This window comes from Parasteatoda tepidariorum, chromosome 5, assembly GCF_982258835.1.
Source record: "Parasteatoda tepidariorum strain Cologne lab strain chromosome 5, Ptep-v5.0, whole genome shotgun sequence".
Lineage (NCBI taxonomy): Eukaryota > Metazoa > Arthropoda > Arachnida > Araneae > Theridiidae > Parasteatoda > Parasteatoda tepidariorum.
The window spans coordinates 26924963-26947585 of NC_141759.1; the positions used below are offsets into that span (position 1 = coordinate 26924963).

A 22623-nucleotide genomic window follows, 5' to 3' on the forward strand; every position below is an offset into this window, starting at 1 on the left:
AAAATCTCAAATTAAGTTCACAAATAAAGATCGTAGTGGATGAACCATGTAAGTGACATTTTCTGGGATATTTAGTAATCTGAGAAAAAAAAACATAAAATGGTCGCATCAATATGGATATGTTTAATGTAACAAAATTGTTTTTGCTTACACTTTCATTTTAACTTAACTAATCCACATTTGTTTTGAGTATGCTTGCAAATAGTTTGGATGTGACTGTTTTTCATCTTACCCTGAATATAGCCAATCGGAAAATGTCATTTATCTGGTTCATCAACTCAGCTCTTCAAATAAAAATGGCTTTTTAGTTAGTCCATTTCAAATCTGTAGTGCCCCTTTCTAGACTGCAAAGTGGCCCACAGGGTATTTTTTACAGAAGATTTAACAGTTAGTTATTCTCGAACTAATTAACGAATATGGAGTTTTTTTTTCATCAAAATGTATATTAAGCTAAACAATGAAAACAGCAGCGACGTTTACAATTTTTTAGGGAAAATAGTTATGAATATATGCAGATTTTTCTATACAATGTTTATAAAAAAATTAGAATCTTAATAGTAAGAGCAATTTTAGAATAATCTTTTAAGTTATCTGCTCTGAAATAGGTTTTTACGGACAACCGAAAAGAATATGTACAGGAAAAACTGTTTATTATGATAATTTTCGACTATCAACTAGACTCGAACAAAATCATTATGTCAAATCGTACTGATTATAATCCTTATTTTGAAAGGATAAACTTCTAAAAACCTATTTTACTTAATTTCATAACATAAAGCTACCGGAAAGGGCAACAAATAATAAAAATTTAAAAAAAGGATGAATTGTTTTAGCTTAATTTATTGTATTTGTATACAGGAGTGGAAAAAATAATGGAAACACTTCAACACTAATACACCTTTCATATTTCTCAAGAAATACTCAAAGAATCATTTCATAACTTCAGAAGTGTTACGATCATGAGATTTCTCATCTCTTATCAATGAAGTTTAAATCTTTTAGTCATTTGAGGGACCGACAATAAATTACAAACGGAAAATAGTGTTAATGAACACCCTATGCCGGAAAATGTAGCAATTGTTTTGGTTATTATGTGTAATGATAGCACAAAATTTCGTGAGCCGAGCTTAAACATTTATGGAGATAGGAACATTTGTATAAAAACCTAATTTTTTTTGTCTCACGCTTTTTTTGCTATAACTTTAAAAATATTCAATAAAATTGAACAAAATCCTTAGAGCAATTTAAAATTAGTTACAAATTATTGCTTTAAAATTTGAGAAAATTCATTCAAAATTGCGCAAGATATGAGTGATTAAAGTAGTTCTTTAATACTGCGAATGCGGGGGGAAAATGTGAAGTTTTTTTTCTTCTTAATTTTGTAGAAAATCGTATTTGGGATCTAATAAGAAAAAGTATGACTTTTGAAGTTATAAATTGATTCTGCAAGTATTTATTGAGAAATATGAAAAAATGCATTAGCATAGAAGTTTTCCATTATCTTGTCCACCCCCTGATTGTCTTTCAGCTTTGTGTGTAATTTCGCAGTGTTGAGTAATACTGATTTATTGATTATTTACTTTTTTTCGCACTTTACAGAGAACAGATATTCAACTAGCAATCAAAATTAAATTAACTTATAATTTTTGAAACATTGATTTTTCCTAACTTTTACACTGCGCAAATATTAATCAAATTTTTTTTAATGAAAAGTGGAAAATTAACTAAAGTAAACACTTTTTAAAACTTATCAGTTTTGTATACAAATCCTGATTAGTGACTGGTTATTACATTATCACAGAAATTATAATTTCTCCACAATCAATACCATAATAATGCTTAAAAGAAAAATCAAAACTGAATATTAAATTATATAATAAACAAATTCATTTATAGCATATTTTCTATGTGAATAAAAATAGTCTAACGTGGCAATTAAAAGCAAATAAAGAATTCACCTTTCCCAATAAACACCTGGTTTTTATTTGTTTATTTATTTATTTTGTTACTTATCACCTAAGTGTTTTGGCATACAATCCTTACGATCTGCCAAAAGTTGCGGCGAAACATTACTTTAAATCAGGCCATTGCCTTGACATAGCACTAGTTTCATATCTAATCAATGGAATATTTTGATGAGTCCTCGCCAATCAGTCGAAGTTGGAGAAGGCTATTTTACTCGATGAATGAAAACGCATCACAAAACTAAGTGAAAACATAAACAATCGGTTTAAAAAACTGAGTTCAATACCGTTTGCAATTAGATTTGCTTGACTTGGTCAAGGTCAGGGTCAACTTTTACTCTCTCTCGTAAAATCTCAACTAAGAATCACAGTAACAAGATTGGTGAAACAGAAATAAAAAAAAGAGATACATGCAGCACTACATCCGGTCATTCAAATATTCACGTATAAGTACTTTTTTAAGACATGCGACACGAAAACTATTTCCCGAATTACTGCATCATATAAAGCTCCACTAACCGCATTTTCAAAAAAAAAAAAACATTTTTACTCCTATCTCAAATTTCACAATAATGTAAAGAAGTACATGATACAAAAACAAAAAAAAGTTGTAATACAGTGTGCAATAATAATAATGTAGAGATGCCGAATACTCCGTTTTCGGCAAAAGTTTTAATCATTGGTAGTAATCAAAAAAAGTTTTAATCATTGGTTGTCAACAATAAAAGTTTTAATCATTGGTTGTCAACAATAAAAGTTTTAATCATTGGTAGCCATCAATAAAAGTTTTAATCATTGGTAGTCATAAATAAAAGTTTTAATCATTGGTAGTAATCAATAAAAGTTTTAATCATTGTTAGTCATCAATAAAAGTTTTAATCATTGGTAGTAATCAATAAAAGTTTTAATTATTGGTAGTTATCAATATATTGCTAGTGAATTAAACAGTTGTAGCTTATTTACGTCGCACTAGAGCTTCACAATGGGCTATTGGTGAAGGTCTGGGAAACATCCCTGAGGATGATCCGAAGACATACCTTCACAATTTTGATCCTCTGAGGAGGGGGTAGCATCCCCGCTTCGGTAGACGGACGACCACGAATTAAATAGTAAAAGTTGTGGAATAAGTATGATTGCGCTTACTCCTTAGAAGAGCCACAAGACAAATGAAGTGAAGTTGCATTTCATTTGATACTTAAAATTTTTGATTTGTTGCGGTGTAAAAATTACTCAAACTGAAAAATACTAAACTAAAAATAACTTAAATTTCGTTACCAGTTGAAAACATGTTTTTACAAAGCGGGACAAGTTGGTATCTCTGATAACAATAATAAATAAATAAATAAACGGACCACCCTTTCTAATTTTTAATCGAATATTCACACTAGGGCTCAATCTTAGTGGTACGGGTGACCTCAAATATGCTAATGAATTAGTACAGACGATATTTTAAGTTACGAAATCAGACAAAAAAAATCGTATTTTCTCCGAATAAGTATAACTTTTTTTTCAATTGATAAGGATTTCTTACCCCGAATTGTACGGGGTAGCCGCAATCTGGGAAATATGGTCGCCAAAGTTTGATCAGGTCAGCGATCCTATGTTTGAACCCCTTAGTATTATTACTTTTTGTGTATTTTGCCATATCTCGAGAATTTTTTAAGCGAACTGAAAAATTTTTGCACTTAATTATAAAATTTCTTCATCCAAAGATAATTCATTGCAAAAAATAAACTTTAGTAAGGAATTATTATTTTTATTATTTTATTTGATAATAGTCGAAAAAATTTTTAACTGTAAGGTATGCAAAGTTTTACATCATTTTGCAATTTTAAATGGAAAAATACAAAATTTGAGTGAAAACGGTTGAATAGTTTCTGAGAAATTAAATTTTAAATGTAAGACTTTTTTAAATTTGCGACTTGTCCTCTGAAAGTATTCAACCGACTTCTCACAAATTATTCAAATCGTTTATTTAAAAATAATTCCATTAAACAAATAACTTTTTGTAAATATGTATTTTTTATTATATTATTTAATAATATTTTCAAAAAATTTTGAATAGTTAGATACACAATTTTTGAATAGAATTAAAGAATATAATTTTACATGGTAAAATACAAAATTTGTGCGAAATCGGTCGAATTGTTACTTAAGAAATCGAATTTTTAAGAAGTCGTTTTTTAATTTTTATTCATTGATTAAATTAGTATAGCTGTAAAATATTCTAAAATACATTTTATGACCTAAATTACTAGTTCATCTAATAATTTAGTAATAACTAAGGAAAAAAAAAAGAAATATCTGAAAAGTGGCTAGAAAATTTCATTAGCTTAAAGTATTCAACAAGAGGTATGTTAATTTAAATCTGGAAATTTTAAAGTAACTTCTTATAAGAAAATTAGTTGGTGGCAAAATGATGTTACTTTTATTATTGATTTTCCGTTGTATATTGATTTAATAATGTATTAAAAATATTGATATCGGCACTTATACAAAACACTATAGCATACCTGACGTCTTTCGCTCTTACTAAGAAATATTTATTCTTAGTTGTAGTGAACTGAGAATGGAAAAATCAGTTGCTCAAAATCACTTTGAAATTTTGCCAGAACTTAAATTCACCGTAAAATATTTTCCTTACCTGTTAAAAAAGCTGAAGACCCGATAAAACATTACATCTGTTATCGTAAAAAAAAGTTAAGGAAGAATTTAGATAACTTATTTTCAGATACACACTGAGATATTTTGAGCAAATTTTTATCTCTGCTACAGATTTCTAAAAACTGAACTTTCAATTCAAAAGGGCAATAACTGATGTGAATCAAGTGTTCCCATTTTGAATCTTTGCGCAGTTCGAAACAATAGTGCTTTCACCTGTGGTTATCAGATGAAGTCATCAAAGAAACTGAGCCGATATTTTTTTCATTATTCATCCAAGATAACCATTTCTTTAATATTTAATATGAAGCCGTGATGGCTCAGGGGATATAAGCGTGTGCCTTCCAATGAGGTGAACCAGGTTCGAATCCCAGCGATGGCTGCGATACCAATTCCGCACCCGGCTTACACTGACCACAGTGCTGACGTACAGTATCCTCAGAGTCCCCTTGCCGTCAGGCTAACCGTGGGAGATTTTCGTGATTTTTCTATCCATGTAACGCACATACTCATACTCATATGTGATGGTTATCTTAGCATCAGCCCCGCTAGGGGCTCTAACTAATTCATCTGAATGGAAATAAATAATAAATCGCCGAAGCGCAACTGAAAGGTGAAAGTTGGGGTTCAGTATCTTATACTGAGAGAAAATTAAAATGAAGTAGTGAGATTGAACAAACAAGTTTAAGAGAGAGAAGAGGTTTTGTGGCAGACTGCCTCGCCTCCCTTCGAGGTATTATGTAATGCACAGGGCTGAAAGCATGTATATATACCAAGACGGAAAAAAGCAAAAACTGGAGCGTAAAACATTTCATTCTAGTATTTTTTTTTCGAAAAAACTGAAATTCTGTAACTGTCAAGATTTTTTTATTACAGCATATATATTAAACTGCGTCCCCCCCCCCCAGGAAGAAAAGATATTATTAAACAGCTTAAAAAAAAAATAGATTTACTCCTCCCGGAAACTAGTTAAAACTAAAATGGCTTTATACCAGTTTTATCTCCTTCCCGTCTCGCTTTCACCCATGGTAACGCAAATGCGAGTTAGGTCTATCAAAAAGTTCTCCACGAAAGGCAAAATTTCTTCCAATACTTAATCCAGGAGTTCCCTTGTCTTCTGGGTAGAGTTCAAAGCTATGGAGGTGAACATTAGTAGTCATAAACCCAAAAAAATTGGGTCTGCTGTTCAACGACGGTTGTAAAGTGAAAAATAAAATGTTTAATATGAAATTTTTTTTTTATTTAATTGTGATGAATAGGGAGAGGACAGGACGAGAAATGAATCAAAGGTCAATTAATGGTAGTCCGAATAAAATATTCACCGTTTGTTCACATCTAAGGATTAAGATATTACTTGTAATTACTTTACACTTCTAATATTTGTGTCGAAATGTAAAATCGTTATACTGTTGCAAGTTAAAACAAAAAACCATTATCCCTATAAAGAGAATCTGTTTGCATCATAGTGCAGGCCAAATAGATGCCAAAGCTGTTAACGCGAACGTATATCAATATCGCCATCTCTTGAAACGATGTTACACAGCCTTTTTTCTTGTTTTCTTAATCATAATAGTAACAGTCATTTACTAATAATCAATTAACAAGTAATAAGAACTTTTAAAAAATGATATCTGAAAATCGTAACAAATATACGTATTTCTGTTCGTATTTTAACACGTTCACGCCGGGGTGACCCACCGGTGGGTCACGCTAGATTGTCTCATCTTGGCGGAGCACCGGTGTAAAAACAGGTAACAAATAAATTTAATTTTTTAGTTTTTCTCCGGGAATAATAAAAATTCATAACTACCAATTGTTTTTAACGGATGCAACTTTTATATTGAATTGCTTCTACGCCGTGATAATTTTCCTTACAGTGAATTGTTATTGCTGAGAATAGATTAACTCCTCCCGAATATTATCTAATATTGAAATAGTTCTTCTACCAGTACTTTTTCTATTCCCGTACCAGTATTTTCGCTTTTCCCGGCGTGAACGTGTTAAAAGATAAAAGAATAATAAATATTGCTTCTTGTAGACGATTTTCTTCTACAACAAAACAAAAGAAAAAATTCTTTATCTCGCATTTGATTTGTTAAGAGCATATCAACATAAGACGTGCCATTTTCAATGGTCCAATCAAATCCCATGATTTTGCAAAGTCATATAATTGTTTCTTTTTCATGAACGAATGATCCTTATTTATCGAAATATGTCGCCAAGTCCAGTATTCTAGTAAGACTACGAAACTATAACCTTTTTTTTCAATAACTCTATAATATATAAAATAAAAGATAGCTCGAATTAAATTTCTGTTCGACGAGTTTAACTTTTAAAAATTATTAGTTTGTAAAGTGTTTTGAAAGCATATTTGTATATTTTGATAACGAAATAAAAAGAAACTATATGCAGTTACGGATGGTTACTTAAATCCTATACCGCAATGGTCTTTTCTTAACTTGCAACGGAGTTAATTTCAGTGCGCAGCTGTTATACTTCGTAATGTTTCATACCCAAGCACCTTTAAAATATTTTTCGTATTTATGTTCCTCATAATTTCCTAGCATTTTGTAATTAGAATATTTACACTTAAAAGCATTTTAAGCCTTTAAATTAAAACAGTATTTTAATAATTACCTTTTAAGAGTCTCAACATCTTGGCAAAATAATATAACTTATCAAAATATGAAAGGAATACAAATTCTTTAACACGTTCACGCCGGGGTGACCCACCCGTGGGTCACGCTAGATTGTTTTATGTTGACAGCGGAACGGAGTAAAAACTGGTAACAATAAATTTCATTTTTTAGTTTTTTTCCGGGAATAATAAAAATCCATAACTACCAATTGTTTTTAACGGATGCAATTTTTATATTGAATTGCTTCTTCGCCGTGATAAATTTCCCAGGCGCCCAGTTATATTTCGATGATGATGATGATAAATTTCCTTACAGTGAATTGTTATTGTTGAGAATAGATTAACTCCTCCCGATTATTATCTAATATTGAAATAGCTCTTCTACCAGTATTTTCTCTTTTCCCGTACCAGTATTTTCACTTTTCCTCGGCGTGAACGTGTTAAGTTATATTTTATGTAATAGGCGGATTTCTAAGAGTTGTCTTAGCAAACTCCATGAAGTAAAAACAATCAAAAAAGTATCTTTCTCTGCATTCTATTACAGTGCATATATAAAACAAACACGGAATTTTTTTATAAAACATTCAAGCATGATCATCCAATTTTTTTCATAGAGACTGAATTAAAATATATGATTGCTACAATTCTATGAATTTTGCATATAAATCACGCAACAATCGAATATTTTTTTTCTATTTGCTAAATATCTACAGAATGATTCATTGCTTAAATTTATGGAGGTTTGCAAAAATTTTCTTTATTTGTCTGGAATGTTAAGAAGAATGTTTTTGAAATTTATTCTATAAGGAAGACCTTTAGAGATTTCTAATAATTTACGGGCGAATATAGATTCCATTCCTAAAATTTTATTTGACTTGGACAAGGCAAACATTTTTACAAGCACAGGTTTGATAATCAGCAATAAATAGTTCATGTTAGCTGATTTTTCTAATATTTATAATTAGGGACCAGCGTTTGGTTGTTGTTGTTGCTAAAGCTACTTTCCAATACCAGGAAGCCTGCTATGGGACTTCAAGCTGTTTTAAGATGCGTTTGTGAAGGTGCGTTTGTTGCTTTTTCAGTGGCACTATCTATCACCAAGAATACGACTTCATCAACACACAAGTTACAGTCCGATTTACAGGGAAAACCCATCCATACTCCAAGCAATAATCCGCAAATCGTAATTTTTGACCTGAACCAGAGAACGACCAATTTTCACTTCAGTATCACCATCGGTATTGATTTGTTATGGGAACATGGAGGACTTAAAGGAGCATGGAGGACGACGACAGATTAAAAGTGCACCAGTCACCATTTAATATATGGGGATTCTTCGGCGGCCGGGATTCAATTTCAAGATCTCACGAACATGAGCCCAAAGTCTTACCAACCCTATCCCAGCCCCTTTAAACCAGTTATTTACGAATGCGAATAATCATTTTGACGCTAATTTGAATTCAAAGTTTGAACGTTTCGAAATTTCTAATTAATTTATAGAATAATATACATTCTACTCCTAATTTTTTTTTTGTCTTGGACAAGGCCATTTATTTTTAAGTACGGGTCTGATAATCAGAAATAAATCCTTTATGTTTCGTTGATTTTTCCAAAATTTATTAATGGAGACCAGCGTTAGGTTTTAGATCAGTTATTCACGCATGCAAATCATCATTTTGAAGTTAATTTAAATTACTGATTTGACGAATATGATTCCAACTTATTTAGTTGATTTGAATCAGTTTAAAACTCGATTCAACAAAAAGAAACAATTTTCTATGTAAATTCGAATTAGGGATTCCAGTTCGCTTATTGAAACCAATGCCGCTGATAGGAATTAGTGGTTCGAATCAGTATTACATTAGATCACATCGATTTATTCGAAACAATCTATGTTCTACATCATAAGTAAATAAATTATCTTGTAATTCCTTCAATCCATGCTTCAAATCAATGATTGCTTCAAGTGAACTGGTTCGCTTAGTTAAAACAATTCTATTTTCACCCCTTCCCAAGTTCTAGTAGATTGCACGGGACGAAAAGATATTAAGAGACGATAAATTTCACACAAAAGTCATTCATAATTACCTGATGAAACTTCAATGTACAATATTCTCGAAAGTCAACGAGAAACAGAAAAGAAACTATTAAGAAATCAGCTATTTAAGAACGTGAAAATTCCTTATTTATTTATTGGAAGAAATTAAATTGCACAGCAATTAAGTGATGTTTTTCGACATCAAATTAGTTTGTTATTTACCCAGAAACTTTAAGGAAAAAAACACATCTAATCAGTTTTTTTGGTAGGAGTATTAATGATGAACAACAATCGCTCGAATCCCAATTGGGTTTTAATATCCTCAACGATTCCTCAATACATAATGTCCTCAATACATAATGTCATAAAGTATTTAATATTATAGAGATGGTGATAGCATGGTATTATTATATGCCGTTAATGACGTCGTGTTTCTAAATTAGAATAAATTTTAAATAAGTGATCTGCGAATAATATAAATTTACATTAATTACCCAGATCTACAAATTTAAAAATTTGAGTGACTTTATCGTAGGGCTGAATATCATATACTTTACTTATTAAGAAATAAGTCATTACTAAAATGGAATGCCACCTCATTGTTCTATATTCTAACTAATCTAAAAAAAAACTTTTTTTACCTTTGATGAAATATTAAAAATATTATTTGTACGGAACAGTCGACCGGCCTGTGTAGTGATTAGAGAACTGGCTTTGCATCAGAAAGGTTCTGGGTTCAAATTCCGGTCAAGGCATGGATGTTTTTTTATTCTCTGTACTATCAGTTCTTACTGTGGGAGCAACGTTTGCCCACCTAATATGGTGCCCCTGAAAGAGTGGCTAACAAATCTGCCCTTCAGATGCCTGTATGACGAAAGGTCATTCTCCAGGTTGGCATTGGAAGAAAAAAAAATTTGTAAGGAACGCATAAAATCTTGCGTAATTGTTAGATTTTTTATTATATTCTAGTTCCATTAAGATTAGTCAGTTTTTAATTATATTTTATTAAAAATCTATGCCATTTTTATGCACTTATATTGAACCTTTACGACCTAACATGCCCAATTGTGAGGATCAGACATTACTTTAATATGTAAAAAGTGAAAATATATATTGTATTCCATGGTTATCCTTATGGTATGGGTTATCTATATGGTATAAGTTATCTTTAATTTCTTAGAAAAATGTTCATTACAAATTTACTTTCCTATCACTTATTATGTTTAGAGCTTTACTTATAAATACTTTTAAATAGCCTCCGGTTGTAAAGACGTATGATATAAAGAAGTCGTAGATATCATGCCCTGCAACGATTCAGCGATGCCAACTTGCTTCGGACAGCAGATAAACATTTTCGAGTAGTAGTCTTTAAATGTATGATTCTCTGTGTCGTAAATTCGATTCATACAGTTTTTACTCATCATTACCTCTAAATAATTCAAAAGGCTAAAATAATACGCCTCTTAATTAAAAACTAAGCAGTGCTGAGTTTTCTCAAACTTTGGCAAATTAGACGAAAATCTGCAAATTTTTGTTTGAAGGGTTGCCACAGACGACTAAAACTCAATATTTTATTTAAAGAGACGAGTAACATGCAAATTTTTTTAAGAGTTTGTTATTGTAAATAAATGATAAGACGAACTAACTAATCAAGTTTTTCAGAGTACCTATCCAGGAATGGATATCTGCTTTTTCATCTAAATTGAAGAATATGTGGTGGAAGGGAAGGGGGTGCTGTGTTAACATTAAGTTAAATCTCAGAATGAACAATAATTGATAATCAAAAAATCAAGTCTGGGTTATACATAAAAATAAATCGATTCATAATAAAGGGAACAAATTGAAGATAAAGAAAAAATATTTACACTATTTACAAAATAAATGATAAGAATGTTTTAGCTTTAAATGTAAATAAATTGGAATGCAATTTATAGTGATGAGTCGCAGAAGTTCATAAAAATGGAATGAATTTCTACGACTTCCTGTATTTGTTGTTCTTTAACCCCTTGGGGACGGGAGATGCAGAAAAGCATTCGTACAAAATCAGAATCAAGTTGTAATTAAATAAAAAACGGTAAATTAAATGTAGTCGTTGTTAATTTGACAGACTTACTTTGCTTTTACTTTAATTATTGTTAGCTTAATCATATATATAATCAATGTTAATTCAAAGTATAACTAAATAGTTTTATTTCGAACAAAGTATTGGTGAATTAAATAAATCAAACAATTATAACTCCGCCCACAAATAAACTGCTAAACAAATACTTTGATTACCAGTTTTATATTTTTACCCTGATTGATACGGTTTTATGTTGTCACATATTTGTGTCAGTCGGCGCGAAAGGGTTAAAGCTTTCTGTAATATTTTGTCGTTTACAGAACACTAAGCATCATTAAAAATCATGAAATTTTATTATTCATTTTAAATATTCTAGTAGTGGTAGCTAATTCAAAATTTTAATAATTTTAACTTACATATAAAATGTCAAATTCACTGATGTTCAGTTTATAAGTTCTAATGAATGTTTTAACAAACTCTTATTTGTATCAAAATGTTTGCTTTTATTTACTACCACTGGAAAATATATTTCACTCAAATGTTAGATGATATGCGATATAGCGCCATCACACTATAGTTATTCAGGGTTCCCGTGGTCCTTGAAAAGTTTTAGTTGTGGTAGTAAATTTAGGTTATTACTAAAAGATATTTCTTACTTTAATATACCACTTTATCAAATTATTAATTGATCGACCCAGCGGCTGAGACCCTGAAAGAGTTGAACGCTTACCAATAAATTATTATGATGTTAACCGTGTATGTTAATTAAGAAATTAACACTTTCATGTCCTGTGACACCAACGTGTTGTCACATGAAAACCAAACGTTAGCTGCCGGTGACAACACGTTGGTGCCATGTCCAAGCCAAACGTTAGTGGCCGATGACAACACATAGATGTCGCGCGTTGCAACCTGATATTCATGTGACATTTTGTCAAAGGACAATAGAGTACAGGGATGCCAAATGCTCCGCTTTCTGGAATAGTTTCAATAAAGTGGTAGCAAATTATATAGTAAAATTCGTTAAAGAAAGAAAGTTACGCTTACTTTTAATATAGTAACCAGTAGTTTGATACTTTAACGTTGCATTTTATATCATACTTATAATTTTTGATATTTAGTCGTGAAAGAATTACTTATAATGAAAAATACTAAACTAAAAGTAACTTAAAATTCGCTACCACTAGAAAATACTATTTTACAAAGCGGCGCAAGTTGGCATCTCTGAGAGTATATATAGAGGCATACCCTCCAACTGCTATGGAATTTCCGTAGTTTCAGAAGTCTTCTTTTCAGACGGTAGCAAAATTAATGTCTTAATATTTAAAAAAAATTAATTTTAGCGTAACTTGTCCACTATTACTTATAAAAGTGCAAGCCATATGGCTAGATTCTTAAGTTCTGATAAAAGTTTTATGAGAGATCCATTTGCTTTAAAAATTTCAACTTTGGTTCGCTACCACTAGAAAGAATTATTTTCAAATCTTCATAAGTTGGAGGGTATGTATAGAGGGATAATGGAGCAACTCCATTGCCTGCTCACCTCATTGCTCAACCAAAACTGTTATAAAATTCCAGATGAATGGGATAGGGGCCGCTTCGCGGCCCAGGTGCCCAATAAAATCAGAACACTAGGACTAGGACTAGAGGAATAATGGAGATATAATATTTAATCTATTCGACTAATAAACTGATGAGCGTTTTGTTTTGATATTTTTTAAACATATCCCTTGATAATGGCAGACGAAAGAGAGGATACTTTTATAGATGAATGCGTAGATAATTTATTTGATATTCCTCTTGATAGTGATGACTCAATAATTTTAGAAGATAATCCAGATTGTGCAGAGTATTCAAGTGGTTCAGAAATAGAAGTGCAAAGAAATCATCGAACGCTACCCTTGCCGAGTGATTTAGAAGAAAGCGATCAAGATACGGAGGATGTCTGGTCGGATTTTGATCCACCTAAAAATAATGACGATTTCGAAGGTTTACTTGGACCAAATGTATTTCCTAAAAATACAGATAAGATAGAAGATTTCGCCGACATTTTTATTGGGGATGATTTATTTAAATTCATTGCTACGGAAACAAACAAATATCACGCACAAAATTCCCATAAGTTCAAAGTTTACAAAAAACTGCTATACCCGACTATAAAAGTGGTTTGCTCTAGTAATTTTGATGGGCCAGACAAAAAATCAAGGATAAACGATTATAGATCAAAAAATCTTTTGATTGAGACTCCAATATTTTCTAAAACCATGACCCGTAATAGATTTAAGCAAATATTAGCATTTATACATTTTTCGGATAATAATAATGTTCCTGACAATGCTGGCTGGCTCTTCAAAATTCAACACATAATAAACTATTTTTCAAAAAAATTCCAAGAAAATTTCAAACCTGGGCAAAATATTTCCATTGATGAGGGCATGATACCATGGCTTGGAAGACTGAATTTCAGAATTTCGAAAATTACAAAGTATGGTATTCTTATCCGGATGCTATGCGATTCTACTACAGGTTAAATTTCAAGTTTTAAATTATATTCTGGTGCAGGGCAAAGTTTAAATACTACAATCTTAGAATTATTGGCACATTCATTGGGAAAGTGGCATCATTATACATAGACAACTTCTACAACAGTGTAGAACTCTCAAAGATTTTACTTCTAAATAAAATCAGAGTTTGTGGAACAATTCGACGCAACCGAGGATTTCCGGACTCTTTGAAAAAGACAAGGCTGAAAGTTTTTGAAACTGCATTTAAACGAAAAGAAGAAATACTTCTACAATTACGAAAAACAGCGAAAAGTACAGACATAAGAATGATTTCTACTATTCATAATGCCGAAATAATTGATACCGGAAAAATTTGCAGAAAAACCAATCGTCGAATTCAAAAACCACAATTTATAATTGACTACAATCATCATATGAAAGGAGTGGATCGAGCTGATCAATATCTCAGTTACTATCCTATACATAGAAAAACGATAAAATGGACAAAAAAAAGTAGTATTATACCTTTTCAATTGTGCTTTATTTAATGCATTCAGAGTTTACGAACAAACTTTATTTAATGCATTCAACTTTATTTAATGCATTCAGAGTTTAAATGTGAATTCTACTAAAACATTGAAGTTTCATGATTTCCTACTACAGTTATCTGAAGCTTGGATTCAGGGTAATTTACCAGATACTGAAGAAAATATGGATATCCCAACTACGTCACGTGGTCCACATCATGATTCAACTCAGAGGCTATCCAGACAATTAAAACAACACCAATTGATTCAAATTTCTGAAACCAATAAACGTATAGGAAGAAGGTGTCGTGTATGCTATGCAAATAAAATACGAAAAACCACCAATCTTATGTGTAAAGTTCCCTTACATTTAAAATATTGCTTTGCTTCATATCATTCGAAGAAGAACTATTGAATGAATGTTATATACACACAGCACTGTAACTTCACTTGTAAAAAACCTTGTAACTTTAATACAAATGTAATGTGCTTGTAAAATGTAATGTAAGCTCAATGTAAACTTCTATTTAGGAATGGACTATATCATTAAAAAATTTATGGTATCTATATGAGGCTATTTAAATTACAGATTTTAATTTTCATACTTTTCTGATTGGTTAATTCATTTATTTTAAATAAAATGTAGTGTAAGCTTCATGTAAACATGTGCTTATTATTTGCCGATTACACTCAAAATCAACTACCTTCTGCAGATTTACACCAAATTCTTAAATATGAAATTCTCTTTATTACGAACCTATGAGAAAGTATAATATTTCAAAATTGTAATATTTGAAAAATAACACTTTTCAGTCAAATTGTCATCATCGTTTATTTTTTTTGAAATCTCTTGTACCTAGGAGCTATGTCAAAGCTCGATTTTGGAATTTTGACTTCAGGTTTTTGCCGGCTACTGAGGTGGTTTTAACAAAAATAAACACCGGTTACATGGTAAACTTATCACTAAATATATGCGGACCGCATAGTGTTGTATGAAAGTGCTATGAGGAATTTAGCGGGTTAAGTTGAACACCAATATTTAGAACCACATATTTTTTATTTATATTGTTTGCATTGTACAGTATTTCGTTTAGCTCGAATATTTCGTTTAATTAAAAATAAAATGAATTATATCAAAGCTCCTTTACCACTATTTTAATTTTAATAGAAGGCTTCGAATCATGCAGAAAAGTTCCAATAAATGTTTTTCTAGAGAAACTAATCTAGAATTCAACTAAATGAAAAGATTTTTAAAACTAAGCCTTACGCTGTGTTTTTAAATCCTGGGTTACAACGTGAGGGGCACCAGTGGGCGTTGAAGACTTCTAACTTACACAAGAAATTTTTTAAATGTTGAAATTAAGAATAAAAAAAATTTTAATTAACTACCAATTTTTTTAAATAAATTTAAAATTCATAATAATTTTACATTTTGCTTGCGGAAACTGGACTTGCTTACAGAACTCTCTTACAATATTAGCTGTCTGACTATGAATCACTGCAGCAAATGTATAAGTCAACATTGATGTAGTGTATGTAGCTCCATTTCGGCTCATAAATGTTTTTACAGATCCATATGAAATATTTAAAGGTAAACTGCATGGCTGACTTAATTTTAAATACAAATCAGTCTCTTTTATGCAAAAACTTATAGCTTTTACGTATCGTCTATTTTTATGTATAAGAAATACTTTAATTTTAAGTTAATAGGAATTGTCAATAAATTAACGGTGTTTTAAAAGAGATTTATATAGAAAATTTTAAATTAATCAGAGAAGTGAGTTGAAAAAAAAACTTTTTTTGCAGGAAATGTTTTGTCTTTGCGAAATGGGAGATGATCCAAAAAAAAAGTTTGGAAAAACTACGCTCTAAATAATTGTTGGATTTTGATACCTTAAAAAACAGTAAAAAGCGAATTGAAAAGTCTTTTACTAAGTTTCATGAATTTTACTGAATAAACAAGTTAGAGCAGTTCTAGAGCAACAACAAATCCACTTATCAAGAAGGTCGAGAAAATTAACTTTCATTGCACGCAGCTGACCTGAAGACTTTTATTCCCTCTCGTATTCCGAATGTGAAAAGTGGATACCTACACGTTTTACGTGTAACTCAGTATGTTAAAAATCAATTGTCTCTGGATAATCACATAATGCAGATAAATGAGACAGTTAGTATTAAAGGCACCCAAAATCGCCAAAGAAAAAATTATGCAATTTTTATTAAAATGATTCCAATAAACTTCTACGTGTAAGTATATAATTGTGAACAAACAAAACACTTCATTGTTTTTTCTAGATTTGATCTGTGAAATCATATAAATATTGGTAAGTATTTATCAGGTATTAACCCGGCTTACAGCTTTAGTTATGCAATTTTTTAGGACAATTAATAAAGTTAATTAAAAATACTGAGTACTTTTTCTCTTTTCTTAGATGCATGATTAGAAAGACTGTATTGAACACACCCAAACGTAGATTATTAAATTAGTTTTTGATTATTTCAAGTATAAATTCTACACACCAAATAATTATACTACTTTTAAGTCGTAAAATTGAGAATTATTTGTATGCAATGTTCCTTACTGGCGCAGTTTTAATAGTTTGGCGACACTTATTCCAATAATATTGTAAAACAATAAAAATGTTATTCAGGGCTGAAAGCCTATATATACCAAGACTGAAAAGAGCAAAAACAAAGGTATTTTTTAGCATTTTTTTTCGCGAAATATTCATACCTACATTCATATCTTTTACGCATTTTGCGTAAAATTTTATTAGGACAGATATTTCTGCTAAACCATTTAAAAAAACTAGCAAAATCTGTCTAATATTTGCAAATTTAGTTTGTAGTTATTTACCGTTTGGCCAGACGGGCAAGCCATGTAAAATTAGCGTAGCATTCAACGTGTTCATAAGTTTGTACACGCAACCATACTTAATATTTCCAAGTAAGTATATCTAGTAACAAACACCTCGAGAAAAGAATTTTTAAATTTAAAGTGAACGTTAACAAAGAGGAAATCTGTAAGTTCTTTAAAAGTATATTAACACCACTTTTTTGAGCTTCCAACGGACTGGACTAAGCCTGCGTATAAGTCCTGATAATCTTTCTGTTTTTACTTGTGAATAAACTTTCTATTATGTTTTCGTTTGCCTTCCACGAAAGAAAACCGTTCTCGGAAAGAAGATAAAATTCGTATTTATGCATTAACCCTTTCGCGCCGACTGTCACAAAAACGTGCCAGCATAAAACCATATCAACCAGGGTAAAAAGATAAAACTGGTAATCAAAGTAATTATTTAACAGTTTATTTGTGGGTGGGATTATAATTGTTTGATTTATTTAATTCACCATTACTTAGTTCAAAATAAAATTAATTAGTTATATTTTGAACTAACATTGCTTATATGTGTAATTAAACTAACAATAATTAAAGTAAAAGCAAAGTAAATCTGGCAAATTAGCAACGCCTACATTTAAGCTACCGTTTCTTATATATTTACATCCTGATTTTGTACGAATGCTTTTATGAATCACCCATCCCCAAGGGGTTAATGTAACCTTTAACTTTTTAGATCCTATTTATTTAAATTCCGAACTAAGAGGAAACAACCAAATTAAAAACCTAGTAATAAGTTTTTGATTAAAAAAGTTTTTTTTTTTCTAAATTGTTACCTAAAATAATCTGGCACCTTCACTAAATGCTTTGTCATTTACAAGATGTAGCAGATATCAATACATTATTTCTTTCTGAAATGGACTGACCGCAAAATATTTTACTCGCCACTTTTTATTTATTGGTAATAAACAATTAACGAGTCTTATTCGTCAAATGTACCCAAACCGTTAATCTGGAGACAGATTTACTTCGTAACGCGATTGATAACTATACGCTATATGAATAACATAAAAATATTGCAACCACTTTTTACTTACTTTATTTACCTGGGATCAGATTAACTAATCAGCGTGATTTGACAAGTACTTATAGGTAGTATGAAGTATACTTTTATTTAAAACTATGCTATTCTGTAAAAAAAAAGGGTTAAATAACACCAGAAAATATCAAATTAGTTTAAAATCCAAATAGTACCTCAGGAAAATATTTCGTAATTCTCTAATGAAAACTGTTTTATTTCTGAAAATTCTTAGCTACCACTCCATTTTTTCTAGATCGTGGAAACCTCTTACCGATTAAGCTATAGCTACCATTTATCTCAAATGGTTGCTATTCAATTTAGTTGAAGGAGAAACTGATGAATAGTAAACAAGCGACTAATAAGCAAAATTTTATTTATATATAAATAAAATCAGTAAAATAAAACTGGTATTAAAATAGAATTTTAAAAATATAAAATGAATTATTTTTTTAATTGCCTAATTGAGCATTATCACCAACTTAAGTGCCAAAGCGTTCTTGTTACTATATTCAATCGGATAAATAATCGTTTCCCTTTACATTTTTGAAATTAATTACCTATAAATAAGACATTCATAATCCCGAAAATAAACAACGGGATTTTAATATTAAATTCATCTTAAGCAAATAAATTTGTCTCTACCACAATACATTTGTAATAAAAAGTTCAAACGAATCGGATCTCATATATACTCGCGCGGGGAATCCAGCGAAAACTGAATTTTTCACCAGATTTTCGAAGAAATTAAGTTATATACCAGACAGGGTTTTCGAGTCTTCATACGGAACAAAATCGAATTATGTAATTTTTTATTGAGCAAATAGTTAACAAAAATTAATTTTAAGTAGATTTTTCTCAAGCATACGTAAATTCGAGCACGTTGTTTTAAACATTTCAAAAAATTTAAAGCTATAATTTAAAAAAGTTTTTTTTTAAGCTTTTGTCACCGATCACGCGATATAGCGTGATGATATTATATCTCAGATATTGCGAGAATCAAACAAATCCAGCTGTTACCAAGATGCATATAATCAATCATCCAACTGTTTTTGAGAAGAAAAAAATCTATATAGATAGATATTTTCTTATGAAAATAATATATTGTTTTTTAAAATAAACTAATCGCAACATTTGATAAGTAAAATAGATTTTGAGGTAAGAAAATTTAATTTTGATTATATATCTCTAGATTACAACTCTTCGATGATAGATATAATATAACCATCACATGCACTCAGATGAGAATAACAAAATGTTGTGAAAACTGATTGAAGATATGGTCTTAACTAACTAACTAACTAACTAATCAATTTTTTTTCAGAGTACCTATCCATGTATGGATATCTGCTGTTTCATCTAAGTTGAATAATATGTGGTGGAAGGGAAGGGAGGTGCTGCGCTAACATTAAGTTAAATCTCAGAATGAACAATAATTGATAAAATCAGGTCTGAGTCATACATAAAATTAAATCGCAAGTTGATATGGTCTTAACTGCCACAGGCTGTTTATCAAATCTTTTTTTTCTTTTTTTTTTAGTGGTTTTAAATTAAAGCAAAAATATTTAAAACAAATCGAATTTTTATCAGAACTTAGAAATGATTTTGTCTACTTAAACCTTAAACATGTCAATTTAAATCATTTTTATATAGTGATGTAGTGTTTGAAAAACAATTCTTTTAATCTTTATTTATTTCTAGCTAAATACTCGTTCTTCTCACCAGCTCAGTCAACGCCTCCTACAACTGAAAGCCTTTTTTATGGGTAGTCCGATACGTGGTCCACTATGAAGGTAAACCCGTTTACGAAAGAGCCCTTTGAAGAAAAATCTAGTAAAAATAGGAAAGTAGCAAATATACACTTTTAAAAATTTTTTTAATTTATGAATATAATTGGTTTGTTTAATGCAACAACAAAAAATTTGCTTTTACTTTAACCTTAATGCAAGTAACCCACATTAGTTTTTAGCATGCTTACATGATTTTTATTTCAAATTAGGAAGTGGTAAATAAAATAAAGCAAAAATTTATTATTGCAGTCTTCCAACAAATTGGTAATAAAATAATTCGGATGCAATTTTTTTTCTTCTGAAAATGCCACTTGCCTGGTTCTTCCACGAAATTTTCCAATTACCACACCTTAAATAATTTAAATTTTTTATTTAAAATTATTTTTTTCCCTTTTTGGTGGCTTTACGTTATTGAATTAAGCAAGGCTCATATTTTGTAGGGCATCCCTTGAGAATAAAAATAAAATGTATTTAGCATCACTTGGCATGATGCTATTACTTGCGGCCAACGCATAATAGTCAAAATTGACCTCTATCAGTTAATTTTTTCCGGTACATATCACTTTCGAGGGGACGTAAAGCACTTATTCCAAAAAATCGACATTAAAACTGCTTAGTTTTGAAGCAGTTTTCATAATCCCCAAATATATTATGACTATTATTATATTTTATACTTGTATATTTGGTACTTATTACATAAACCTTCAACATTCAAGTTTCACGGGCTGGGACGGTCTGGATGGTTGGGCATTTGACATGTTTTCAAAAGGGCATGAGTTCGATCTCCACCGGCCGAAAACTCTCAGTGTAGTAAATGGAGACTGGTGCACGTTAAATAAGTCTGGTCACTAAATCCTCCATGTTCCCATATCAAATAATACCTCTGGGGGTACTGAATTGGAAATTGATCGTTCTCTGGCTCAGGTCAAATTTACGATCTGTAGATGAATGAATGGGCCCACCCTGTAAAATGGGCTGAGACATATGTATGGCTGAAGTCGTATTCTTGGCCATAGATGGCACCACTAAAAAAACACGAAACCTACCCTCTTCCTTAAATTAATCAGAAACAAAAAATTTAAGTTTTGGGTGAAATACAGTTGTCAGTGGCAGCCATTAGAATTCTTATTAGAACTTGATAAGGATTTTGGAGCAGGACTATTTCTCTATCTTATCTCCACTTTATCGTTAAAATATTTATAAGCAGTGGAGGAAAAAAGTTATTTTAATACTAATTCATTAAAACGTTTATACACTATCTTTGCTACCATTGGAAAAAATATTTTGTAAAACTACGTAAAACCCGTTGTAGAATTCTTATCAAAACTGCGCCGATTACCATAATACCAGTAGTACATATTACTGTCAGTAGTACATATTAATTAAGCGTCATCTACGAATGACGATTTTCTACGATTTTCCTAAACAAATTTCCCATTACCCTTTTCTCCATCAACTTTGCTTTTTAGAATATAGCTTATTTTTATTTTATTTCAATAAATACATATTATCAATATTAATTAAGCATTAGAGTCAATAATAATATGGCGATTCTTTACAGTTCCCCAAAACGAATAAGTACGTTTTCTCCATTATGTTTGCTTTTTAGTACATCAGTTATTTTTTCAATATTTCTTGAAGCTACTGAATTTCCATAATATGTAGTTAAAAAGTGTGTGAGAGAAATTTCTATCCTACCAAACCTTAAACAAAACTCGTTAACACTCCCGGTTTTGCCGGAAGATTTTATTTTCATATTTAAAGTGGTAGTGAAACTCATACTATTCCATTGAGCTTCTAAATCAGTTTGACTACCACTACATGCAAATAATTAAAACAAATATATATGAAAGCAAATTAATAAATTACGAAAGCAAACCGTAAGCATATCTGCCAACTTTAAATCCTTTCGAGGATGATTTTCCCCAGTGGTAGTAAAATGGAATTTAAATTACAAATGTACGCAGAAACATACACTGTATTTTGGTAAAGTTTAGGTGGACTATATTTTAAGTATTACATGTTTATATATCTACTTTATTTTTTTAAAAATAGTGGTGGTCAAAAAGATTATAAATTAAGTTTTTAAATGCAAGGAATATGTAGAAGGCATACATTTTACTACCACTTTAAATATAAATATAAAATTTTACGCCAAATGCGTAAAAGTTGGCAGGTATGCAAGGCCTCAGACGCCCAGTTCCACTACAACGAATGAACGAAAGCTAACTTCTTTTTGGTCAAAATAAAGACATATTTTTGAGTAAATCTGTTTTTCGCTAATTGTTTTACTACCACTTAGAAAATCCATTCTATGGTAGAATAGGTATGTGTTCATAACATATATCTGCCAAACTTTTACAAAAAAAAAATTTTCCTAGTGGTAGAGAAATAATTGAAGTTATATTATAGACAATTATTTGATACTTCACTATTATTTAAGGCACCTGCCGGTAAGATAACATACCGACAGACGCGCAGTGTTTTTAAAAAATTTAGAAAGTGGTAGCAAAGGGTATTAT

The 22623-nt window shown here is 30.5% G+C and overlaps 1 protein-coding gene and 1 long non-coding RNA gene across 6 annotated transcripts in view; one reads left to right on the plus strand and one right to left on the minus strand.

Moving 5' to 3' along the window:
• Positions 1–22623, plus strand: part of LOC139426493 (uncharacterized) — a 106964-nt gene that overhangs the window by 67982 nt on the left and 16359 nt on the right. The gene's annotated exons all lie outside the window — the stretch shown is intronic.
• The window catches only part of LOC107453131 (alpha-tocopherol transfer protein-like), a 70494-nt gene that overhangs the window by 43501 nt on the left and 4370 nt on the right, over positions 1–22623 (minus strand). The window contains exon 1 of one of the 5 annotated variants that reach the window (XM_016069827.4): positions 4609–4785. The exons of 3 other annotated variants lie outside the window; for them this stretch is intronic. The gene's annotated coding sequence lies outside the window, so the exon portion shown is untranslated. Of the gene's footprint in view, positions 1–4477; positions 4786–22623 lie in introns of those variants that run through there. One more of the 5 variants, XM_016069828.4, reaches the window with a different exon arrangement.